Genomic DNA, 26,885 nt, shown 5'->3' with positions numbered 1-26,885 from the left:
GTATGTCAAAGGGGACTGGACACCCAAGAAAAATGGGTGGCTTTTGTCTTCATCCATGGCCTGTGTTCAGAGCCAGGTGCGGACCGCGTGATTGTATGTGTCAACCTATAGGTTTTCTTCCTCCTTCACTTAAGTTCAGAAACTGTAGGAGACCCAGGAGGCAGGAGACGGAGAAGAAAATGTCAGTTTACTGCAGATGAAGCTGTTCAGAGGATGCGCTTTGGCAGGCGGGCAGAGGGACCTGCTGACAGCGATCCTCGGAATAACAGCCCTAATGCTCCAATCAGGGAGTCCCTCTCCTGGGGTCCCATGTGGGAGAGGGACCCTAGGGCACAGTGTGTCTTCACAGGCGCTGGCCAGGGCCCGCAGCTAGACCCAGAGCTCAGCTCTCCCTCCCCACTCTCCAGAGAGCAGCATAGGACTGTGGCTCTGATGGAGTCCCCCCTCCCCACCTCACCTCTTCCCAAATGCGCTGGGTGGGCAAGGAGACCCTGGGAAGTGCCAGCAAGTGTCACCTGAGGGTGGGGAGCTCCTGGCTTCTTGAGGAAGCTGGTGAGATGCACTGTGGCCAGGGGGTCAGAGAGAAGCAAGCTTGTTTTCCTTTCAAACAATGCAGTCCGCTGCGACCACTTTAAAAAAAAAAAAAAGAATTGTAACCTGGTGGCCACCCTGAGTCCCACCATCCAGTGCTCACTCTCGTTATGTGTTGGTGTAGATCCCTCGGGCCTTTGCAAACGTGTGTTTCTCAACAAAATTAGAATCATGCTTTATGCATATTTTTTTATCTGGCTTTCTCCAACATTCTATATAAAGCACTCCAGCACGGCCACCAGGCTGGGGGCGGCACGAGGGTAGGAACCATGTCCGCCTGATAAACACTGTGTCTCTGGGGCCAAGTACGTATGTCGTGTGCAAACCATACCTCCGAAGATGACATTCACAGGTGATATTGACTGGTGACTTCCAGACACCACCGGGCATCATTTAATGACCCCCACGTGACAAGCAGGTAAAATAGGGCCTTCTGTGAACTGCGTCTTACAGAAGAGGAAGCTGAGGCCAAGAGAGTGAAGTAACCCAAGGTCACCCTCAGTGTCCATCTCTGAATGAACTTGACCTTGTGGAACATTTTCCTACTTGACACATTTCCTTGCCACGTTCCACTTTGAAGCAGAGACGGAGGGGACAATTCCACTCCCCTGAGACAGGGCTTCTGGCTTGGACAGTTGAGCCCACTTTGGGTGGGACCCTGGGGGCTGCACTTGGGTGGGCTGCCTGGACTTGGGTCAGTCCCACCGGGACCCCTCAGCAGCCTGGTCTTGGGCTACTTCACTTGGGATAAATTGTCCCTGACTTTCCTGTACCAGCCACATGCCCGTGTGTGTACCCACCCCAGGCCTCAGGGTCCCCCATGAGGACCACTGACTATTGTCTAGAATTCTGCCGGCGCCATGCTCCTTATGCCCATCCCAATCCCTCGGCCTGTCTTTGCCGTCTTGGGCCATGTTGGTTCTGCATCTGGCCCATGAGTCTGTGCGTGAGAGTCTGGCCCCTGGAGCCGGCCCCATTACCAACACAGCATGAAGCGGAGCCTCCTGGGAGCGGCCTTCAGCCACTCACTGCAGGAACGGGAGTTTCAATTCAGCCTCTCTGCTTGCTCTGTGCCCCTCGGAGGGGCCTCTCTGAGGCTCAGTAGGTGCTGGTTCCCAGAGTCCCCCAGGAGGATTGAGGACCTGTCACTCCTGGTGGTAACTGGCTTGCTCAAGAACATGTATCTGCTTCCTTCTCTCCTCCTCCCACATCAATGCTTCCTGGAATCACCTCTAAACACACTTGGATCCTCGGCTCTGGCCGGCCTCCCAGGGGACCCAAACTACGACTTCCACTCTCTTCTCTTGCCTGCATCCACTACCCATCTGAGACTCCCTCCTTGCAGGCCTGACTCTACTCTCTCCTCTAATCTGACTCCCACACTTATCCATCTTTTAAGATATTCTGCTCACCCCACTACTTTGCTGATCTCCCCTGGCCACCAAACTGAAGTCTTCAGCTCAGTATTCAGGGGTGCATATGTTTCCACCTCGTCAGGCTCTGGCATCCTCTTGAGGGTGCACGGGCTATACTCACCCCCCTCACACGGGCTGACTTTCACATGCTGTTCCACCTGCCTGGGGTACTTTTCTCTACCTTGTTTGCTCTGAAGAAGTCTTCTGCTAATCCAGCAAGACCTAACTCAAAATCCACCTCCTCTCTGAAGCCTTCATAGATCACCTTAGGCAATGACAACTTCTGCTTTTTATGCTCCATTTGTTAATTCTTTATCCCTTTTACCCAAGACTTCTTTTTGCAAACATATTGCAATTATGTTTCTTGTTTTGTTTTATTTTTTTGGTACTGGGGATTGAACCCAGGGGCCCTCAACCGCTGAGTCACATCCCCAGTCCTTTTTATTTTTCATTTTGAGACAGGGTCTTGCTAAGTTGCTTAGGATCTCCTAAGTTGCTGAGGCTGGCCTCAAACTTGTGATGGATCCTCTTGCCTCAGCCTCCCGAGTCATGGGGATTACAGGCATGGGCCACTGCGCCCAGCAGGATAGAGGTTCCAAACTCTCCTCTCTACTCAAGACCTGGGAGCAAAAGAGGTTAAGGTAACACGGTGACCCTCATGATCCTGAATCCACTGCTCAAAGCCCGGCTACCCAAAGTCAGGAGCTGTGTGGATTGGGTGGCAAGGGACACTTGGAAGTGAATGAATGAATTAGAATGAATGAGGGAGTCCAAGACTGAGAGTGTTCGTCAACTCTGGGCACAGACCTGCGTGAAGCTGGTGGAGGGGGGGAGGAGAGAACGTGGGGACGCCAAGCCCGAGCCCAGAAAGTTGTTTTGCTTTGGAATATATTATTTTTGCAGGTTGCTATAGTTACCGCTGTGAAATTAAAAATTAAAACCTTGTGAAAGAGAGAGGGTTGACTGAGATGAGGCAGTTCCTTGACAGGCTGAGTTATTTATCTTTTCCCCATGTAACATCTGGTTATGTGCTTGCAAATTTATTTTTAATTCAGAGCTCTAAAAAGGATTTCGCGGTGGTGCGAGGTGCCCGGATGAACGGTTTGGGAGGGGAAGGTTAGCGGGTGGTATCCAGGGGTGATTGGTGACCGTCCCTCTTGTCCCCTGGCCCTTGCCCCTGCTTCTCAGGCAACCTCTAGGAACCAGAGGGTGGCTGGGATGCGTCTGGACCCCCTGCCAATCAACTGGCAGCCGTAACCATGGTTCCCAGATGCAGAGCCAGGATGGAGCCTGTTATCTGGCTCCTGTGGTTCTGAGCACGAGGACAGGCGTGGCTGGGGGTGGGGAGCTTCACATTGCTGGCTCTCCAGTCTGCGTCCTGACCTGTGTGACCCCCAGTGTCTCCCAGGATCCTCTTGGCCTCTGTAATTTGACCCCCAGAAAAGCAGCTGCTGTGGTTCAGTGAAGGCAATGCTAACTGGAGTTAAGAGGATGTGGGTCCAGCCAGCCAGTGCTTGCTGTGTGACTTTGGGATATCACCTTCCCTCTCTGGTCTCCATCCTTCTAATTCGTCAGGGAAGTGTTGGAGTCTGTAAGGGGCCCCGCTGGACCTTTATTCCAGGAGTCTGAGAAGTTCCAGGGATCATGGGTACCTAGGTTTGTGTTTCTGCCCACCAAGACCCAAGGTGGCAGGTTGGGACTCCAGGTGGCCCTGTGGTCTCCCGTCCCTGGCCAACTTCCCTCAGGCCTTGGCCTTGGCATTCCCTGTGCATGGACCTCCCTTCCCAGGTGTTCACAGGAGTCCCTTCTCTGCTCCAGCCGTCTCTGATTGGATGTCGCCTGGGCACCTGCCCGGAGTCCCTGCCTAAGCCTGGGGTCCACTCATCGTCTTGTCACCTGTGTCCACGCACGTCACCGCCGGGGAGAGGAGCACAGGGCAGTAGTACCCTTTGAGAGAGGCCACATTCATACACCTTTTATTTCGGTCTGGGGTTATAATTATCCTATTTTACTATTAATTGATGCTGTTCGTCTCTTACTGTGCCTAATTGATTCATCCAGTGTTATGGTAGGTCTGCGTGGACAGGGACAAGCAGATGCCTACAAAGTTTGGTGCTGCGTGAGGTTTCAGGCATCCATGGTGGGTCCTGGGCCCTGTCCCCTGGGGGTGAGGGGCACTGCCATAGTGGACATTTTGCCTACTGCCTGCCTGCCTGCCGCCTGTCCTCCGTCTGGGATGGAGATGCTGTAAGGACAGAGACTGTCCATGTTGGTCACAGTTGTGTCTCCTGTGCCCACAGCAGGGCCTGGCGCGACAGAGGACTGGGTAAGCGTTTGTCAAGTAGACGCATAACGGATGAGGGACGGAATCAACAAAAGGCTTGCTGGGGGTGATGGCGCCCACCTGCAATCCCAGCCACTCAGGAGGCTGAGGCAGGAGGATCCTAAGTTCAAGGCCAGCCTGGGCAACGTAGCAAGACCCTGTCTCCAAATGAAAAATTAAAGAGCTTTGTGGTAGAGTGCCCCTTGGTTGAATCCCCGCTGCCAAGGAGAAAAGGAAGAAAAGAAAACATCTTTGGGTCCTTGCTGTATGCTAGATTGGGTTAGGGCAAGCTCCGTTAGGTTAGAACCAAGAGGGAAATGAGTTAGATAAAGAACTGTCAGCCTAGGAAAAATGAGCGTCAAAGTCAGCTGTAAAGGAGAAATGCACACTCCTCATGATGGCCTGAGTGTGTGTGTGTGTGTGCGTGCACGCACGTGTATGTGTGTGTGTGTGTGTGTGGACATGGTGTGAGAGCCTTTTCTGCAGCTATAATGATGACCCTCCAGCATAGGATGGTAGAAAGCAATTGTATGTGTGCAGCCCAAATTCTCTATAACTGAAGTAACGATAACGGCTGTGTTGAGAACTTATTATACATCAGACACAGTGGGGTAGAGATGTTAGCTCTGATCTTTACAGAAGCCCAGTGAGATCGTTATTATTATTTTCACTGCTGATCCCCAGTGCCCAGCACATAGGAGGGATTCAACAGACATTGATGCAATGAACAAAACCCCATTTCCCAGGAAAGACATCTGATCAGATAGGGCGAGTCATTTGTCTGTGGACACACAGCTAGGAAAGGACAGGGCCCAGCTTCAAGCCAGGTCTGTTTGCTCTGTCCCTGTTGGAGAAGGGGCTCTCCTCCTTGTGTGATGGCTTCTTTGAGTCATGGTCTCCCACCTATTGCCCTGAAGAAATGACACCCCCCTGCATTGCTCAGCAACCCTCCCCACTTGCCTGACACCCCATTTAGCTCAAGATCTGAAAGATCTTGGGCTGGATGCAATGGAAATCAGGCCAGGTGGGGTTTAGCCATCCACACTGCAAGCCCAGCCCGGGCCCTTGGAGTCTTTGAAGCATCCTGGCTCGTTGTCATCTGTGCCTGATGGGGATGATGTGGGAGGACCAGGGAACATTTTGTGGGCAGACAGATTCCAAACTTCTTGACAGGTCTGGACTCATTACCCAGGCTCCCCCCATGGGCGAGCTCCAACAAGCCTGGCTGAAGCCCTGAGCCTGCGTGTTCAGCAGGGATGAATAATTAAAGAACCATCAGGCTCCAACAGCTTGGCGAGGGGGGTGTCGTGTCGCTGGTAACGCCGCACCCAGCCCGACTCTGTTTTTGGGTAGAGGCTGCTGTTTCTGATGACTGATTAGGTGGCTCTCGGAGCCAGAGAGCCCACGGCTGATTTGACTGAGGCAGAAGTCTTGGGAGGGCCGCTGTACTGGCCTCAAATCCAGTTACCTCCTGGACACACTGGGGGATCCTGGGGACGTCTCTTTGTTTTTGTGAAGGCACCATAGTAGTGTAGGCTGTGCCAGAGACCTGGAGAAGGAGTTGGGTGGGGCTCAGGTAGGTTTCTTACCTTCCTCATTTTTTTTTTTTTTTTTGGTACTGGGAATTGAACCAGGGATACTCTACCATTGTGCCACACCCTGAGCCCTACTGATTGATTGATTGATGATACCAAAGATTGAAACCTGGGTGTTTTACCAGTGAGCCACATCCCTGGCCCTTTTTATTTCTTATTTGGAGACAGGGTCTTGCTAAGTTGCTTAGGATCTCCAAAGGTGCTGCGGCTGGCCTTGAACTTGCAATCCTCCTGCCTCAGCCTCCTGAGTTGCTGGGATGACAGGTGTGCACCACTGTGGATCAGGAAGTCTCTGCCTGGTTCCCTGGTTGTGCTTGTTTCTTCTGTAAAATGGGGAAGTGGGTCTGTATTTCAAGGAGCTGTTGAGGAGAGGCAGGGAGGCACTGTAAACTGTAAAGTGTTTCCAAAAGCTGAGGGCTGGCATCAAGAGACATCTGCCTGCTTGCTTTGCTTACTGTCTACTGCTCTCCCTCCTGGTCCCCGGGGAGTGTGGCTGAGAACGCAGGCGGCAGGCAGGGGCTTTGGTGGCTCTGTTCACCTGTGAGTACCTGCAGCCCCCAGTGCCCCATTCACACCTAGTAGTCCCAGGAGGGGTGGACGCAGTGGGTAGCCATGGCCGGATCAAACATGCTTCCTGGAAGTCCAACCGGATGGGCACTCAGGCTGCTGGAATCTTCATGGTGGGTGGCCGCAGGGCAAGACCCCCGCCCCTTCCTCAGGATTCTCAAAGGGGTTTGTGTAGGTTGGTCTGGGGGCTGCTGGTCACGGTGTGGCCTGAGGAGCAATTAATTGCTCAGGAGCTGTTTCTGAGCCCTGGTCCAAGCAAAGGCTTAGCACGGGTGCATTTTGGGAGAGACGGGCAGGGGTTGGAGGGGGGAGAAGGCATGACTTCTAGGAGGCAGAGTCATTCCGCAGAGGCTCCCTGGACTTGGTCAGGCAGTCCTGGGGTCCCATCTAGGCCACCTGGGTGAAAGTTAGGAATGAACTTAGCTACAAATCATGAAACTCTACAGCAGAGACATAATCCAGTTGGCCCTTCTTGTCTCATGTGACCAGGAGCCCAGAAGACACTCTCCAGGACAAGAATGGCTCTCCTTGTTGCCTTGGGGGATCCAAGTCTTTGCTGTCTTTGGCGAGTAGACTTTTACCCTAGTTCCTGTTACCTCCTGGTTAAAAAATGATTGCCATGTCTCAGGCGTTATATCCCCTGTTCCATAGGAGGAAGGGGAAGGGCTAAGCACGAAGGGAAGGGCTTTCTGGTTAAAGAGGAACACTTGTCTCTGGGACCCCTAATCTCATTGGCCGAATCCGTGTTCTGTGTCACTCCTAGTCAAAAAGGAAGTTGGGACAGCTGGTGTCCTGTACCCTAGCAGCCTGGGTAAGAGGGTGACTGGCTCCGTGGGAGGCAGCTGCCCACGCACGGCTTCCACAGAGCCATCGGGTTCTGAAGAGAAGGGTCCCCCACCCAGGCTCACTGAGGCTTGAACTTCCTGGAAGAAAGTCCTCTCACCGTCGTCAGGATGGTGAATAAATATGGTTCATGCACCAGCCGGGCTGCCGGGCCTAAATCCGGGTCCCTCCAAGGCCGGCCGTAGCCTCAGACCTTCTGAACCTAGATGTGCCTGGGTTTCCTCTTCTGCAATATGGGACCACAGTCCTTTCCCAGGGGTTGTTTTAGGAGGATGTAGACGATTCAGTCATGCGGGGCCTTGTCTGCCCTGTGGTAGGCACATAAGAAAAAAATAAAATGTCTCTCATCTTGCTGTCGCCATCATCATGACCATAGATACCAAGTCGAGGCCCTGGGGCCTAGGGAAACGGAGAGGCCCCGAGCCCGAGGTGCCGTCCCAGCTCTGCCCTGACCTGCGGTTCCACTTTGGACAAGACCTCTCTCTGGGCTCGTGTCCCCTCTGTGCGGGGACAGTCTGGTCCCACAGGCCTCTCCCAGGAGGCCTTGATGGATGCCTACCCGACAGTCACCCCGGGCCTTGTCACATAGGACAGAGGAGTCCTGGGGTGGAGGGGGGGCAGTGGTGGCAAACGTGGGGACCCTTCTGCCCCTGTTTATTCCAGGTCGCTCCCTCCCAGGTTTGGTCCTGGCCTGAGAAGCCTGAGCTGCCACGTCCACCTCCCTTCCCACCCTGCTGTCTTCCGGCTGCCTGGCTCTGGGGGCCGTCCCCATCTCCTTAAGGCCTACAGGTGTGCCTTCCCCTCTCTGAGTTCCCAGCAGGCAGGGACTCCGGTGCCCGCTTCCCGGAGCCAAGGCCCTGGGTCCCTCTGGGGCAACACGCAGAGGGGGCAGAAGAGTCCGCACAGGAAGTGACCTGGCGTTGCAGCTGTTGACATCTTACTGGGAAGATGACTAAGAAGCCCACCTGCCCTCCAGAGGGAACTTGTGTCTCAACTGGCTGGTGACCTCAGCAAGTTCCCGTTCCCCTCTGGGCCTCAGTCTCCCCGTCGGTGCCGTGGAGTAGCCCAGTGTCCTAGTTCTGAGGGGCCCACAGACTGGATTCTGAGCCTCCGCACAGCCTCGGAGGTGGGGTGGCCTTGTGCTGTGTGGTCACCTCCCCTTGATGTCATGGGAGGCGGCGTGGGAAGGACGCAGTTTTGACAGGGACCCTGTTCTCCAGCCCCCCCACCCCAGCAGATGGGTGGCTTCTCTTTGATCTGTTTCTTCTACCGCCTCGGCCGAAGCCTTCACTGGGATTCAGGACTCCAGAGTGAAAATAAAAGTTTGAAAGTAATAACTGATACTTGATAGATGGCCATGTGCGAGGCACTCCGTGTTCCCCACATATTGATTTATATAATCCTACAGCGAGACGGAGTAGACGGGGGACTATTATTAGTTCTGTTTTAAAGGCAAGAAAATTGAACAAAGAAAAGTTAAGCAAATTACCCAAGATCACTTACCTAAGTAAGAGGGAGCAGAACCCAGCCCGTCTGGATGGCTCTTTACTATTTTTTTGTGGTGGTGGTTGTTGCTTTAAACTCACCCTCTCTTCTTCCCATCTGGTGTTAGAATCCTTACTATGACATCCCCTGACTGCGACGCCTGGGTTTGGCTTGCACACCTGCCAGCATGGGACGTTCCTTTCCTCCCTCCCTGGGGACCTTGAGACGCCTGTACCAGTATAAAAATGCTCCCCCAAGTTTGTAGACCCCTTAATAAATCTTTAAGACTCAAAATGGTTTCCTGGGAAACGGAGCAGATTGCTCAGCCCCTGGGGACCCCGGGTATGGTCTGGATTACAAATGGAGAAATTTAGAAGGTGGTCACAAGCCTCATGTTGTGTAGCCACGGGAGGGGACGTGGCGTAGTCGTCGGCGGGCACTCTCTGAGTGTCATGGTCCCTCTCAGGCTGCTCTCTGGGAACACCGCAGGTGGGTAATTTGTCAACCACAGATGTTTAGATGGCTCAGGGTTCTGGAGGCTGGGAAGTCCCTGGTCAAGGGACAGTCATAGAGTAAGGTCTTCTTGCTGGGTCACCCCATGGCCAAAGGTAGAGGGTAAGAGGGGAGGCATGAGAGAGTGGGGGGGGGGCTTGCAGCTCAAAGCCTAATCCATTCAAGTACCAACACATACTTTCTGGGGGACACACTGTAGACTGTCATCTCATCTTCTGTGAAATGGCACTTACGAGGCCACCTTCCCCATGGAGTCGGCCTCAGGTTTCCACATAGCAGTCCGTGTTGGGCACCTGGTACTCCATGGACATTCAAACACCTAGGCTGGTGTCTTGGGATCACCACCATCGCCATTGTTACCACCTATGAAGGCCGTCTTCTTACTCCAGCCTTTCAGAACGACTCGGTCCATGACTCCATCATAGAACTAAAGGGGTCAGGGGCTGGGGCTGGCTCAGCGGTAGAGCACTTGCATGTGTGAGGCACTGGGTTCGATTCTCGGCACCACATACAAATAAATAAAATAAAGTCCATCAACAACTAAAAAATATTTAAAGTTATATATATAAAGTCTGAAGTTATTAAAAAGAACTAAAGGGGTCAGGAACTTGCCTCTTGGGTCCAGCGAGTGCTCTTTGGCCTATAGAGAAATCAGTTTCCAGAGAAGAGCAGGGACCGACCTGAGGTGCCCCAGCCACCCAGTGGCAGAAGACATAGAATTCCATGGAGCCAAGTGAAAGGTGATTGGTCCATCCTCTTGACCCTCTTGGAAATGTGAGGTCAAAGGTTAGAGGCTGGCCCATGGCGGGGTTGGGGGAGGGGAGCTCCTTGGCACCAACTTCCGGGAGGAGTCCAGGGTCGTGGGGACTAGTGAGTGTCCAAATCGATCACCCGGATGCGTTGCTCAGTTAGGAGTTTCTACATCTGGGTGTGAGACACAGTTCAGAGGGATGTGGCTTGGGTTGGGCTGCGGCCAGACAATCTGAATGTGTTTTATTTGGATGGTTTGAGGACACACGGAAAAGATCCCTGAGGACACCAAAGAGTACAATGGAAAGAGCCAGAGTTCCGGAAGCACCCGTGGGCTGGGATCCCAGCGGCTCCACCAGTTTCCCATGTGAGTGCCCCTCTGAGCCTCGGTTTCTTCATCTAGAAGACGGGGGTGGGGCTGGGGAAAGTATGAAATGTGACAGAGGCAGTTGAGGTGCCTTAAAAGCAGCCGACCCATACTCTGTCTCAGCCCTTTTTAGAGACTGAGAGACTTGACATCAAGCCCACACTGCCTCAATCTCAAAAAATCAAAATGATTCCAGCCCCTGGAACCACTTTCTCGAGAGGCCACGTGGGCATCTCTGGACCCCTGAGAGCTGGGCTTTCTGATCTGCAATCTGTCAATCTGCCTGACAGCCACCTGCGGGCTGGAGGTCGGCAGGTCCACCCTCCCGCCCCAGCAGGTCTGTCCCTGGCTGCGGAGGCAAGCCATCCCTTCCCCAGGAGGAAGGATCCCTGCAAGAGGCAAATCCCCGGTCCCTGGAGGTGTCCGCTCAGGGCGGCTCCAGGATGAATATTTCCTTTCATAATGTTGCTAATCATTTTTTCCTCCAGGCAGAAACGGAGGCTCTCCCAAGCTCCTGCAGCTGCCGTGCCCCGTGGGCTCTTAATCAATGTTACATGGTAATTAATAATAGATCCTCCTCCTCTCACTCCATCACTGGCGGCTCCCAGTTCCCTCTGACAAGCTGGCATCTCCCCGGCCAGACGAGGCTGAAATCAAAGGCCTGAAATTGGAGCTGAAAACTTTTCCTCCAATAGCCGGTGGGGAGGAATCAGGAGACCGGGATCCCCTGTCGGGTCTGTGCTGGGCGAGATTCTCCTATTGTCCTCACTGAGACCGGTGGATGATCCATGATCTGCCCTGCTTCACGGAGGGGGTGGCAGGCTTGGAGACGTGCAGTCATTTGTCCCCAGGGTTCTCACCCTCTGGTGTGCATCCATGTTCCAGAGGTCTGCAGGGGGGACCCGAGAATCACCAGTGCTAACGAGGTCCATGGGCTGCTCTGAGAGGCCCTGGTTTATTGACTACATTCCAAGGGCGGGTTACTGGTTTTAGGTGTCAGGTGAGAAAAGCAGATGTGGTTCCTGCCCTCTCATTGTGTGGAACTGACCTGGGGCATCACAGGACAGGTAGGAAAGTGGGTTCTAGAATCTGACCAGCTTAGCCGGCTGGGCGCGATGGTGCACACCTGTAATCCCAGTGGCTCGGGAGGCTGAGGCAGGAGGATCATGAGTTCCAAGCCAGCTTCAGCAAAAGTGAGGCGCTAAGCAACTCAGCGAGACCCTGTCTCTAAATAAAATGCAAAATAGGGCTGGGGATGTGGCTCAGCAGTCGAGTGCCCTGAGTTCAATCCCTGGTACATCCCCAGTAAAGAATCCCACAAGTTTGATCAGAGCCCTGGTTCAGCTGGTTATAGCTGGTAGTTTCCCTGACTCCTCAGAGCCTCTATTTTTGTAGCTGTCTAATGGGAATAATTGTGTTTCTTGACTCAGAAGGTAAAAGTGAGGATCAATTGAAGACAGGCACGTAAACATATGTGCTCAGAAATAGGATAAAACAAATAATGTGCATTCATAATTCTGTCATTATCGTCCTTGTCTAAGGTTGTGTAGCCATGTCCTGGGGATGTTGAGATTCATTTATGGATTCGTTAATTCATTTGACACGTGTGTCTTCAATGCCAAGAATGTACCAGGCCCTGTAAGCACAGAAGCGAACCCAAGAGCTAGACTCTCTACCCTCATGGAGCAGGTTTTCTTATCAATAAGCAAATACATATGTAATTAAGCAGAGAAGTGTAAGCACCGTGGAGCGGAGCCAAGCAGGGTGGGTAATAGACCCTGGGGCTGGGAGAGGTGGGCAGAGAGATGGGCAGGTGATGTCAGGTAGAAGGGTCAGATGCTCAGGTGGTCTTTGAGCAAAGAGCCCTCTGGGAGTTATGGCAGCCCTGGGAGGTGTCTGCAGGCAGAGAGCAAAGGCCAGGTTAGGTCCAAGGTCTGTCTGGAACTTACATGTGTCCCACCTGAATGTCACATGATATTGCATCCAGGGTTTCCAGATCTTTGGGTTTTGGGGGGGGGGGTTCCCAGCAGACTACATTTCTCCTTCCCCCAATGACTGACCCTGAACCCATCATAGGCACATGTCCTTGTACCCCCAGGGCTGTGTAAGCTAGTCACCAGTTCCATAGGCTTTACAGCTGACCCCTGTGATCTTATACAAGCCAATTCCTTCTCTGAGCTTTCCTCAACATGCCTGCAAATTGGGGATGATGACCTTACCTATATCTCAGGTGATGGTGAGTCAGCACAGCCTGTGAAACTGCTTTGCAAGCCAGGCACTTAGTAGGTGCTCGATGAATGCTGGTCATCATTGCGGCCTCTCCTCCCTCCCCCCACACCTTGGGAGACCCAGGAGCAGGTGGGAGCTCAGACCCAGGATTCTCGCTTAGCTAGGGAGTGTGCCTCATTTGCATGGATTTGCATGAGGCCTGAAATGGTGTGTACCTCTCTTTGCCTTTAGTTCCTGTGAGCTCACGTCACTATTTAAAAATAGGGTGTTGATCTTCCCCTTTTCCCACTATTCCCTTTGCCTCTTGAAAGAATTTCAAGCTATTAATCAAATATGCTGGTTTGGAAGCTGTTTTTATTTTGGACGTGAACCCCTTTTTGCAGAAGGGGGTCATCCACTCCAGGTAGCCCTTGATTACTTGCTTTACTGGAGGGGAGACAACAGCAATGATCTCACACAGTGGAGGGTCCTGGAAGCTTTAAAAAGAAAAGTCAATTTTATTCTTTCTGCTCACAAAAGTAGAACATACAGAGAAAATGGAAAAATATAGAACAGCAGGAAAAATTCCCCAACAAAGTACTTATAATAACCCTAACCAGACACAATCACTGTTAACATATTAGTGTGTTTCTCTACTGGTTTATTTTTTCTCCATGCAATTTTTATATAATTGAGAACATTGCCTTCCTCCCCCTCCCCTCCTCTCTCCCTCTCTGTATGTGTGTGTGTGTGTGTGTGTGTGTATAGTTATAGCTGACTTTTCCCCAGGCTATTAATAATTTATCATTTTTCACAAGCACATAATATTCCATAAAGCAGATAGTTTTCAATCTTTCACCTGTTGTTAGGCATTTAGATTTACTCAGGGTCCGTTTGGACTATGGTGTTTGCAGCTGTGGTGAAAATATTGATGTTCTTGGAATTCTCTCATCTCAGTGTGGGTTACTTCCTCACAAGAGAGCCCAGAAGTGAAATGAGCAGGATGGGGAGGGGAGACAAGTTTAAGGCTTGGAAAGATTTTTCTGAGCCAGTGTCTGGATTTAGGAAATGCACATTCAGGTTGGCACCACCGTAGGCCTCTTCAATAAATATGCCCCAGAGCGAGCCCAGGGCACCCCTCCACGGGAGCAGAGGAGGCAGCGGCCCTTCTGCGGCTGCTCCGTGGCTCTCCCCTGCCTGGGTCAGGGAGCACAACCCTTGCTGGGTGGTGGCAAAGGCTCAGATGATCTGTCTTCTTGCAAATGTCCCTGGGGTTTTAAAAGTATCTGAGATCCAAGAAAACCCAAACTGCGTCTCCAAAGCTGTGTCTGTGCTCTCATAGTTTTGTTTTGAAAAACAAAACAAAACAAAACAACAACAACAACAAAAAACCCCCAAAGACGTCTTTGTGTCAGTCAGGAATGTCTTCCGCTTAAACAACCAGGCTCTCCTGACTTTTTATAATAGGATGTCAGGAGACAGCAGTCCAGAGGGTGTGCTACTGTCCCACGAGGCCGTCTGGCCTCTGCCCTCCATATCCCTGGTTCACCATCCCTGGGAAGTTGGCAGCTATTTTCGCAGCTGTTTTTCTTGGTTCCAAGAGGTTGCCACATTCCTGAGCCAATTGTTAGTGAAGACAGGCAAAGTGACCATGATCTCTGGACCCGCCAAGATTCACCCCAGGGCTCTGGGAGGGTCTATCTTCCTTGAGACCCATGGCTTATCAGCGCCTGGGGACCAATCAAGGTTTAATCAACAGGGTGGAACAGGATGGGGGAGGTAGGATGGGTGCTCCTAGGAGAGACATTCACAGACTTCGTGGAAGATGTTATGGTTTCATCCCAGCTGTGGGATCTTATTGGTCAATGCCCATTCCACTTGCCTGGTGATTGGCTCAGAGGAGAGTACATGATTCAGATAGGGCATCTGGTCCATAAGGATACCTAGAATCACTGCAGTCATTTTGGTCCCACGAGATAACCTAGCCTGAGGATGGAACTAGCAAGCATTCAGAGGAAGGGATGCAGACACAAAGGAATCCCTAAGTGATAGAGCTATGGCCTTGATCAAACTATGCCTGAGATCCTCCAGACTTCTGGACTTTTTGGTTACAAAAACTAACACATCCTCTGAGTTGTGCAAACCAACCTGACTGAAGTGTTTGATGCAACAGCAAAAGCTGTCCGTAACTGATAGAGATGAAAACAGGAACTTGAAGAAAAAGGGCTGTGTGGTTATGTAATCTTGAAAAACGGGATTACACAAAATTTGATAGATTTCTTTTTGCCTTGACTTAGATTCTTTTATATGCTAATATGTAATGCGCTGCTTTAGGTGGGGGAGATCTCAGGAAGCATTTCCAGACTCCTTTTATTAAGGGAACATCAGACATCACTGGGAAGGGCCACCAGCCTAGCCCCAGCCATGTGAACTTAAGTTTTTAACTTGAGATCTGATATAACAGTTGGTGTGGGCAGAGTTCGGAGAAGCAAGAGGGTACAGGTTTTGGTTCCTCAAATACCTCCCCAGTGGTCCCTGCGTTTCCTCCTGAGGGAGGCCCCGTGTCAAGCAGGCCAGACAAGAAAGCTATTTGGAATTAGGCAAGACATTCCAGGAAGCTCGGCGCAGCCTCTCTGGATGGAGAGGGCAGAGGAAGTGGGTGCGGAGGGGAGGTGATCCGGGTTCCAGTCCTGCGTGGAGATGGCCTTGTCCTCCTTTGTTGATTTGGCCTGAGGCCTTCTCTCAGACCTCAGTTGTCTTATCTGTGGAATGTGGGGCCAGGGCCAGGTTGGCAGTGACACTCTTCCCCCATGTCTCCAGGCCACCGTCAGGGCTGGATTGATGAGTGTTTCTGTGCCAGAACTTTTGCAGCATCCTGGATGGAGAAAGAGAGAAATAAAACACTTACCCCAACCTTCCAGGAAGCTGTGGTCTGAGGTGTGTGTGTGTGTGTGTGTGTGTGTGTGTGTGTGTGTGTAAGCCTGCCTGAGCATGCACGTGTGTGTTGCACATCATTAACAGGCTATTGGAGCCAGGCACTATGGCACAAGCCTGAATCCCAGGGGCTCGGGAGGCTGAGGCAGGAGGATCGTGAGTTCAAAGCCAGCCTCAGCAGAATTGAGGCCCGAAGCACCTCAGTGAGACCCTGTCTCTAAATAAAATACAAAATAGGGCTAGGGATGAGTCTCAGTGGTTGGGTGCTCCGGAGCTCAATCCTCAGTACCAAAAAATAAAAAAAATATAAAAACAGGCAATTGGAGGTGAAAAAACAGGCTTTAACCTAACTCTTCACCTCTTTCCAATGATCATGCCTCTAGACTGTTGCAACCCGAGGCCATCCACAAGCAGGCTTGGCCGGACAGAGTGCCCTGACAGTGCTGCGCTCCCTGCGTGGACGAGGGAGGGTCCCTGCTGCCTGCCTGTCTCTTCCAAGTGCAGAGCGAGTGGAACCGCAGGAGCTGGGGCTGGGGGAGCTGCAGGGATCCCAGACTCAGTGGGGGCGGTGGGAGGCCTGCTGGAGAAGAGGGCATTGCCTCTGAAGGGGGCAGATGAGTGGGAGGTGGCCAGGCAGGGATTCCGCTGCGCTGTAGGAACAGCACTAGTGGAGCTCTGTGTGGGTGGCCTGGGCACAGCTTCTTGTAGAGTGGAGTGGGGGGGGAGATCGTGAGGGGCAGGAACAGATCACACGGGGCCTCAGGGGCACCATGACTGTTCTAGATCCTTATCCCCAGATGTGCAGGCATGGTGGAGTTTGGGCAGTTGAGTGGGTGATGTGTTTTAGGACCTCCTCTCCTGCTCCTGGTGGGGTGAGTCATGGCTAGAGGGCGAGGCCAGGATGGGGACCGCTGTGGACAAGCACAGAGCGCCCAGCCATCCCATGAGAGAGAGGTCTGCAGGAGAGCCCACCGTCCCGGAGAGGCAGACTGCCTGGTGCTGCGGGACTGACTTCTCTGAGGATTCTGCGGTGACCTTTGCTGACTTTGAATTAACAGTTGTCTGTAGCTGTGGAGCTGGGCTCAGGGACCAGGAGGGCAGGAGCCTGCTGGGCTCCCCGGAGATGGTCAACAAGATGCCCCACAGAAGGGGACAGGCCGGTGGCTTGGCTTTGTTTGTCTGAGGAAGGGAGATTTCTGGAAAACTCCGAGGAGCCTGGTAGGCCCTTCTAACTAGTCACTAATAGTAAGAGCCCTCCTTCATCAGCCCAGCATTCAAAGTGTACTCCGAATCTAAAGCCTGTCATCATCTCCATGCCACTACCTGGATTGTCACCAGAGATGCTCACCGCCTGCCTCCTGGCTCCCTGGTCTCAGAGGATTGAAGCTGGGCCACACAACTCCTCTGAGGGTTCCCCTGGCACTGCCAGCAGAAGCCCAAATCCCTGCCTGCTAACCTGCCTCCCTCCCCCTCTCCCTAGGGCCCCACCTTCTGCTTACCTACCTCTGTGACTTGGTCCCCATCTATCAGATCACTGTGCTCTGCCCACCTGGCCTTCTGGCTGCGAGCTCTGCTGTCCATCTGCCTGGAAGGCTCTTCCCCAAACATTCTCACGGTTCTCCCCAGGGCTTTGCCCAGATGCCACCTGTGAAGCCCTCCCGACCACTCTGTTTAAAACTGCACCCCCAGCTCTACCTACTCTTCCTCCCCCTTCTGTGAGTTTTCTCCATCACCGTCTAGCACACTGAATATGCTAGCTGTGTCTGAGATTGACTGTCCCTGGGTTGGGAGTTCGCTGAGGGAAGTGTCTGGTCCTCTCGATCACTGTTAAAGCCCCAGGACTGAGAGCAGCCTGGTGTGTGGCAGAAGCTCAGTACCTATTTGTTGATGAGCAGGATCTTGGAGCATCACGGTTCCCCCGGGTTTCAACCTTCTCAGGACATCTAGGAAACCCTGCTATGAATTTTTATTCTTGTTTCCTCTTTCCAATTAGGGGAATTTCTACGAACCCATCACCAGTTTCATTTTTCTCTTGTGTCCAGTCTGCTGATAATCCAAAGACTCCTTCCTCTGTGACCCCAGGTCTTTCTAGGGTGCTTCTAGCGTTTCCAGTCAGCTGTCTCTCAAACTTGCCATCTGTTCATGCATGTTGTCTACCTTTTCTACTTGATCTTTTAGTCAATTGATTGTAGCTCAAGTCCCTGTTTGATAGTGAGTAACCATTTATCAAGGACTATGCACCAAGCTTTGGGATAATGACTTTCATCCTTTCAACACATTGGTTCAGATGAGAAAAACTAAGGATCAATTACTGGAGGTGACTTACCCCCAAGGTTCTCTGGCCATTAATGTAGTCACTGGATTTCTGACCCCAGAGTGAAGAGCCGGCCTTGTAACCAACTCTGCTGTCTGCCTTCAGCTGTAAGCTCTCCCAGATACCTGGACTCAGATGGCCAATTTATCCACAGAAGAGGATCCAGGTGGCCTGTCCCCATGGTACCTCATTGCAGCCAATTCTCCAAAGAGTAGAACAGGCTTGCAATCAAGCCCCTCTGCTTGGCCTTCCACCGTCCCCTCCCCAACGTCCCCCAGGCTCCCCTGCAGGGAGCCAAGCTGGGCTTTTCCTCTGCCAGAATTCCTCACCATCTTCTCCTGCTCCTCCGGCACCATAGATGTCACTCTGCCTGTCATTCATCAATTGACATTTTTATGTTTTATTTATTTATTTAATTTTTTGATACTGGGGATTGAACCCAGAGGCTCTCTACCACTGAGCTAGATCCCTATCCCTTTTATATTGTTTATTTTGAGACAGGATCTCACTCAGTTTCCCAGGCTGGCCTTGAACTTGCCATCCTCCTGCCTCATCCTACCAAGTCACTGGCCTGACTCACTTTTATAACATATATTTAATCAATTTGAATTCTGGTCTTTCCCTTTCCCAGCTGAGGATTTAAGTAAGCAATTCACCTCTCTTGCCTCAGTTTCCTACTGGGAAAGGGGACAGCCAAAGGACCTCTCTCACACCTGTTGAGTCCAACCTGACACCCAGTCAACCCTTAGTAAGTGTTGGCTGCTGCTGAGGAATGAGTGCTGTGACTTAGGGACACCGAGGTGGCATAGACCCAGCCCTTCTCTCTGAGACTCCCTCATCCCCAGTACCACGAAGCATCAGCTTGGAGATGGTGATTCTGGTGGTCAGGCTGGAGCTGGCACAGGCCGTGGGTAGCCCAGAACGGGCCTGTCCTTTGCCTGCCGCTCTAGCGGCTTGGCCGATCAGAGGGACAGGGTCACTGGGCTGTGAAAAGTCCAGCTGGTCAGGCCATGGCAGGAGCCCCTCCTGCTGGCCCTTCCCTGCCCCCACCCCAGCTAGTCACATTTGCTCTCGTGGCCAAGAGGAGCCTGTGCACAGACAGACACACGGACAAGGCACACTCTCAGAAAGGCCAGCTTGGGCCCATGGTCAGACTCAAAGACGGCCCCTGCAAGCAGGCAGGACTCTGGGCGACCGCAGCTCACAAGCTGCTCTCAGGATGCGCAGACACCAAGCGAGCTCCAGCTCCCACGTGACTCTCACGACAACCTCATGAGGCAGGTTTTATTCATATCCCCATTACTCCGAGGGGGAAGGCGAGGCGGAGAGGGCGAAGCAACCTGCCCAAGGCCCTGCCAAATAGGTGGCGACTTAGATCCCCTCGGGGGTCAGGCTCCTGCGACGGAGCCCTGACCACTGGGCAGACCGGGTTTCCCAGGGCTCCGGGATCCGTGCTCATTTTTAGACATTTGGACCCAGATGCGTGTCCCGGGATGGACAGGGGAGCTTCCCAGATTGGCAGAGGCCTTCGCAAGACACTCGAGGCTGACAGCCTGGAGACCCCAGCACAGACTCTGAATGCCCCTGCTGTGGGCACCTCTGCGGAGACCGTCCCCTCCCCCACACTCCAGAAGCAGAAAACGACCACGAGGACACCTGTGGAATCGCTGGGCTCTCAACCCACATCCCGGTTGACTGTCCTTTCTCCATGAGAGCCACAGCCCGGGCAGGTGAGCGCCGCCAGGTGGGATCCCTACGCCTGGCTCAGCGCCGGCTACCAACATATGCTCAGCTCACCCGGTGGCTTCCCTCCCCGCCCCAACCTAGCCAGCCAGGCCCAGACTCTGTTCTCAGCCTCCCACGGCCAGGCTAACCACTTCTCCATTCTGAGCCCCTGCTCCCCTCCCAACCGCAGGTTCCCTTCCAGGCCTGGGGGCCTGCTGGCTGGGGCTCGGCTCTCCAGGATGCACCAGTCGTTGGGTCTCTGTACTGGCCTTTGCCTGGATGGGTCCTCCAGCTCCCTCCCTCACCTCCTTCCCGTCTTTCTGGCTCTCCCTGTTGAACTGAGATTCCTCGTTGCCACCCCCTCACTCTGTGCATCTCCCAGACTTAAAGCACAAGCTTCTTGAAGACAGGATTGCTTCTGCACCCTGGTGTCTCCTGAGCCCAGTGCACAGGTGTCCCATGGCTCTCTGGGGCATGGAGAATGAGCTAGAGTGAGCTTTGGGGCCTAGGAGCAGCGCCCTCCAAGAGCTGCGGGTTTTGAGGCCTGTGTGCATATGTGGGACACAGCACGGCTATCTCTAGAGCAAAATCACTCAGGTGCCATGTGATTCTGTCCTCTACTGTAGAGTCTCATGCAGTGTTTGAGCCGATGGAGCAAACCGTGGTCATGCCCCTGCACCCCAGCCTGCCCACTGTCCTCTCTGGTTCATTGCTGGACACCTGGGGGGCATCTTTCCAAGCCTTTCTGTGTGCTTTCAACTGCACAGATACAGGAACATGTGCATGTCTTAAATACGTGTTGTCCATCAAATGGGATCATCCTCCATTAATTTGACAGCCATTTAGGAAGCACCTACTATGTGCCAGGCATTTGTAAGCAAGCTCCTGCCTTCCAGAGCTGCTGTTGGAAGCAAGAGGACAGTAGATGAGCCTGTAGTGCACTCTCAGGCTGGTGGGAGATGCTTTGAAGAGATATGAATTGGAGGGAAGGGCCAATGATTGAAGAAGGCTGGGCTGGGGCTGGGGGACATGGGGTCCAGGTGGTCGGGAAGCACTGTGAGGAGCAGGACTTGACCTGAGACCTAAAGGAGGAGGACAAACAAGTCCCCCAGGTATCTGGAGCAGGCAGAAGGGACAGCAGGCGCCAGGGCCCTAAGGCTGGCGTGGATTTAGTGAGTTGGAAAAAGAGCAGGGCTGACTCGAGCGAGCAGGAGAGGGACAGGGGACAAATCAGGGTGGGAGGTGAGGGTGCGGAGTGCGGGAAGAGCCGGGGGGCCATCTGGAGAAGATGCAGAGCTGGGGGAGGCCTCATCTAGTGTGTTTTCTTTGTGTAATTTTTCTTATTGTTGCAAAATACCCATCACATGAAATTTACCATTTTAACTCTTTACGGGCACGGCTCGGTGGCATTAAGCACATTCACATTGTTGTGCCGTCATCGCCACCATCCAGCTCCAGAACTATTTTTTTTTTATTTCAAAACTGAAACTCTAGACCCATTAGACACTCACAGCCCCTCCCCCAGCCCCTGGCAACCACCATTTCCACTTTCTGTTGCTATGGATTTGACTACTCTCCAGATCTCACAGAAGTGGAATCACACAGTGTCTGTCTTTTTTGTGACTGGCACATTTCACTTAGCATAATGTCCTCAAGGTTTATCTACAATGTAACCTGTGTCAGGATTCCATTCCTTTTGAAGGCTGAATAATATTCCATTGTGTCTCCATGCATTCGATGGCACATGCTTGGGTTGGGCTGTTTCCAGCTCTTGGCTATTGTGAACGAGGCTTCTAGGAACAGGGCCTGCCAATATTTTTTTTTAAAGACTTGCTTTGGATTCTGTTGGTTACATAGTCAGAATTGGAATTGCTGGGCCACGTGTGACTCTCTCGCCTGGTGTTTCCTGCAACAGAATCCAGGGAGACCAGCGAGGAGGCTAAGCTAGTGCGTGGCACTAATGACAGGTCCTGCAGATTCCTCGGGGATGGTCACAGAAGCCCACCTGTCTCTTCAAGGATTCCGGCCCTCAAGTCCTCATTCTTAATTGAGGCTCAACCCAGCTCTGGAGTCAGGCAGGGCGAAGCCTATGAATTTCTTTGAACCAGGAGGACAAGGAGCTCAGGGAGGGTGGGAGTCTCAGCCCAAGTCACAGGGCTGTGGCGGGATAGGGCCTCCAGGACGGTTTTGAACCCTGGGCCTGCCTTGGGGGTGGAGGACGGCCCTGGCAGCCTCCCTCTTATTCCTGGCTTCTGCTGGGCAGGGATGGGCAGCTGGAGAGAGCTCATAGCCGGAGCGGGCTCTGCCCATCTGTGACAGGCACTAACAAGCCAGAAATGCAGCCCAGGGCATCCCCGGGACCTGGAGAGCCAGGCAGAGGCCGCGCCCTAATTAACCACCTGCCGCCCAGGAAACCCAGTCCCCTCACCTGCTGCTAGGGGGGTCCCCCATGCAGCCCTGCCTTAAGGCCCAGGTGTCTTAGGTGGGGACAGGGGCCCTGAGACTGCCCACTGTTGGCTCTTCACCCCTTTCTGGGCCTCAGGCCCATGAAGGTAGCAGAAATTCTACCAGAGTCACCGGAGAAGCCCTGCCCACCTGGGCTGGGTCTGTCCTGGGTGAGCACACCATCCCAGAGGATTTTCTTTCTCGGGAATATTAAAGTTCACTGTTTGGCTGTTGAAGTTTTGTGGGATAAAAAGGAGGAGCAGGAGATTCTGCTACCTTGAGTAAGGGTCCCAGGAGCAGAATGGAAAGAGGGGGGCAGGCCCGACCTGGACCTTCACCCTCCCTGCCTGATAGCTCCCTCCTGTAGGCAACCAGGTCTCTCCCCCACTCCCACCAACTTACTCCAACCTCTTTGCTTCCTTCAAACACCAGGCATGATCCTGCCCCAGGGCCTTTGCACTTCCTCTTTCCTCTGGCCCCAGATTTCACTTCCAGGATCTACAGATCTTTTCCCAAATGCTACCTTTTCAGTGAGTTTTTTTTTTTTCCTGAATGACCCCTGCCCTGGCCTCTCTCCCCACCTTGAAGGTCAAGTTGTGGATGATGGGTTTCATTCCACATGGGACCCACTAAAAGGAGTTCTGCCTCAGATGACCTACTCAGAGTTGCACTTAGTAAGACTACTTTGGCCTCCAGAGAACACTGCCCAGATGGGGCAGGACTGGCCAAGGGAGACCAGGCAGGCGTCTGAGCATGAAGAGGAGGACTAAGTGCAGGTGGGACCAGGTGGCGGTGGTGGTTTTGTTCATGGGTGTGTTTACTGTCCCTTCATTAGACAAGAGCTTCCTGAGAGTGGGCCCTAGTCAGCTTCTTTCTCGGAGCGGACGCCAGGCACATAGTAGGAGCTCAGGAAGTGTGGGTTCAATGTCTGGAGAAAGGACATCTGTTTCCCTGCTGTCCTCCCTGTCCTCACCACTCAGATCGTGGGACCCACTGGGCAGACGATAAGACCCAGTGTCCGAGAGGTCGGGCAATGTTTCGGGGTCACCCCGCTGGTGAGCACTGTGTGTGTGTCCTTTGTGTGTCTGTGTGTCTCTGGGTGCCTGAGTGTCCTCTGTGTGTCTCTGGGTGTCCATGTGTCCCTCTGGACTTGTGCATCTGGGGACCTCTTCCCTGGAGCTGCTGTGTGCACACCTGCTTCACCTGGGAGTGTGTGTCTAAGTGCCATCGTGAGGCCTGTGGCCCTGTGGTCCCGGCACTGTCGGCTCTTTGAGCCCCAACTTGGCGGCCCTCCCATTTCCTTCTCTGCTCCAGACCCTAGGGGCTCTAACAGTCCCTTCATCTCCCAGCTGTGGGGTCGCTGAGCTCTGGGGGCACAGTGGAGAGGGGCCGGCTGGCCCTGTGCATCCCCTGGGCCCACAGTCCTGACCCTTGGCCCTGCACTGGGCCTGGGCCCCGGGATTGTCTGCTGACTTGGAATTGCCGATCCCACATCTAGTTGCCAGGAGCCTGCACTGGGCTGGTTCCCATGGCAACGTGGAAGCCGTCAGTCCTCTCTCTCATAAAGCAGGTCATAAGGCAGAGAGATGATGGGAGGAGCCCGGGCTGCGGGGCTGAGGGGGACTGGCGATGTTGGGGCCACTTCTCTCGGAGCCCTGGCCATCCACATGGTGGGTGGGCAGCCGGGCCCAGTTCTTCCACTGCCCCTGCATTGGGCAACCCTGGGAGAACGCTTCTGCCTCTCGGGCAGTACCAGACCACAGCTCTGCCTGCAGGTACACCGTCGCCTGGATTCGGGAATGTCCTGGGTGACAGGTCCCAGCAGGACTGAAGCCAGGTTGAGCCCTCAGATCCTTGGTTTCCCAGTCAGTAGAGAGCTAAGGGGAAACGTGGTGAGTGTAAAGATCCAGGTTTGAGAGCACACTGGGTTCAAATCCAGCTCCACCTGTAAGCAGTGTGACCTTGGGCAAGTGGTTGACATCTCTGAGCCAAACTTGTTCACTTCTAAAGTGGGACCCAAAAATAGCATAGGGCTTCTGTGAGAAATAAATTCAAGTCTCTTCATGGTGCCTGGCTGACGCCTGGTTGTGAGTGATAATGAGGGCTGTTAGTAATCATAGTGAAGGCTCGGAGCCAAGCGCTGATCTAAACACTTCACATGTGCCAATTCACTTCATCACTCCAGGTATAATCGTTTCCATTTTTCAGATGGGGACACTGAGGTTAAGTCACTCCTTGGTTAAGTAACCTCTCAAGAGGTTAAGTTACTCCTCTGTAATCCCCAAACCAGCCAGTTTGCATGTTCTCAGGCACACTCCAGTGCTGGCCCTGGCCACATCAGGGCTGCCCTCTGCTGCCCCACAGACTCAGTGAAGATGGTGGGAGAGGCAGCATGTGGCTGAGCTAGAGGTTCCACGGAAGGACCTCATAGGGGGCGTGGCTCTTGTAGGGGGCGTGGCTCTCGCAGGGGGCGTGGTCCTCCAGGAGGACTTGGAGCTGCAAGTTCCTGGAGACAGCCTTCTTCAACGCTCTTCCTGTGGCTCAGATGGAGAAATTGAGGCCCAGAGGGGGCTAGTGACTTGGACAAAGTCACAAAGCAAGATGGTAGCACTTGGATCCAAACCCAGGTCCCCTTTTCCCTGAAGCCGGTTCTACACCCAATAAACCTTATTGACGTCCAAATACCCGTGGAGGTAAAATTGAGAAGGAAGCAAAAAGAGAGCAATCGTGACAAGGAGTGATTCCTGCATAGTGAGGGCGAGTGGGTATCAGGTGCCCTTCACACGCACCCTAGCGAGTCCCCGCAGCAGCCCTGTAAGTTACAAGGTGTGCATTATTAGCATCAGCCCCAGCTTAGAGCTGAGAAAATTAGAGAGCAAAGAAGAGATTCCGCCTGCTCCAGTCCCAGGGTTAGACACAGGGGAAGGGAGCCCGCCCAAGTCCTCCACCCTGGGGTCTTTCTGTGGAACAACTTTTGGGAGTGCTCGTGGGGGGTGGCCTTGTGCTGGTCATTGTGGGAGCCTGGGGCAGAGCTGTCTCCAGGAGGCAGGAAGGCAAGCCGGCACGTGCCCGAGTCTACCTGCTGCCCGCGCACCTTCATGGCGCGCTTGACGGGGACTTACTGGGCTCTACTCGTGCCAGACAACACCCTGGGCACCGGGGTGGACACTGCAGTGAACGCAGCAAGCAGCCCTTGGACCCCGTGTCCTGGTGGGAGGAGCTGAGAGTACACAGCGTCCATCAGGCAGGGATGGTCCAGGATGGACCTGTCAGAGAAAGCTGCTCATGGGAGGCAGGGACCCCGCGCGGGGCGAGTTGGAGGAGGGTTTCTGGCCAACGGGGCTGAGACCCCGCGGTGGGCGCGTGTCTGGCATGTGGAGAAACAGAGCAGGTGGACGTGGCCGGAGTGGAGGAGGGGCTGGGGGTCGTGGGAATCCAACCCCTCCCTGCTCCGGAGGATGCTCAGGGGGACCCTTGGCGGTTCGGAGCACAGCCGCGGAATAATCTGATCAAGCTTTTAAGAGGATCCTGTGGCCACTGGGGCGAGGTGGGGTTCAGGGAGCAGGGCAGCGGGGCGGGATGGCCAGCACCACCGTGAGTGGGAGGCCAGGGGGGCTGGGGGGTGGCAGGGAGGGTCTGGGGTGGGCGTAACTGAAAGGATCAGGGCCCCGGACTCCTGATCTGGGATGACCCCGGGGTTTAGGGCTGGGGAGATTGGAGCTGTCGCTGGCAGCCAGCAGGTCTGCGCTCAGCCTTCGCACATCTCAGTTTGTCGAAGCCTCACTTTCTCACAGTCGAGCGAGCATCCGCGTCACCTGGGGGACTTGTCAAAACCCAGACTGTTGCGCCCCACGGCCAGAGTTTCCAATTCAGTGAATCTGGGGAGGGACCCGAGAAACTGCGCTTGCAATCAGTTCCTGGGTGACAGCAGCTACTGCTGCTGCTGCTGCTGAAGTCTGACCTCGCATGGAGAGCCACAGATTGCCACACCTGGAAGGCGGCTGGAAAGGGCCCGAAATGGAGCCCAGGGTTCTTCAGCGAAGAACCCTCAGAATACGCCCCCCCCCCATGTTCCATGCAAAGTTGAGGCCAGAGGAAGGCGGAGGGAGGGTGGCTGCTGCTCCTAGGGTTCTGTGGCCTCTGGGACCTCTTGGCTGTGTCTCCATGGATAAAGGGCGGATAAAGGGCAGCCCTATGTGTTCCTGCTGTTCCCAGCAGAGACAGTGTCCCGTGTGTGTAGCAGCTGCGGATGACATCTGCTGTAGACGTGGCTGGTCCTCGTTCCTTTGTTTTACAACCTTCTGCCATGTCTGCATCCTGCTCCTGTCAGAGGTGCAGTCAGCATCCGGGTCCCTCTCTGGGTCTGCTCATGTAGGGCACCCTGCCGGATTGTGCTTTCCTGCCGGCTTGAAGTTGAGGCACAGCCGTGGCACTTGATCTACGCCAGGAGCAGAAGGGAGGCAGGCCTCTTCCTGCTGGGAGCCCTGAGATCCAATGAGCAGTAACTGTCTCCATGGCCCACGTGGGTGGCTTGTTATGGGGCTGGAGGTAAAGGTGGAACAGGAGGTGGTCTGCTCTTGGCCAGAAAATGAATATTTGAGGCTTTCTGTAGCCACTCAGCTGGGCTATGGGAGCAAGAAAGTAACCAGAAGGTAAATGAATAGTCGTGTGATTGTGCTTCTGTTGTGATGAAGTTCAATTTATGTTAACCAATGGCCAAGCCAGGTGCAGTGGCACAGCCTGTAATCCCAGTGGCTCAGGAGGCTGAGGAGGGAGGATGGCAAGTTACAGGCCAGCCTCACAACTTAGT

The sequence above is a fragment of the Spermophilus citellus genome, assembly GCF_964194105.1.
Source record: "Spermophilus citellus genome assembly, chromosome: 4".
Taxonomy (NCBI): Eukaryota; Metazoa; Chordata; class Mammalia; order Rodentia; family Sciuridae; genus Spermophilus; species Spermophilus citellus.
This window is presented reverse-complemented; position numbering follows the sequence as displayed.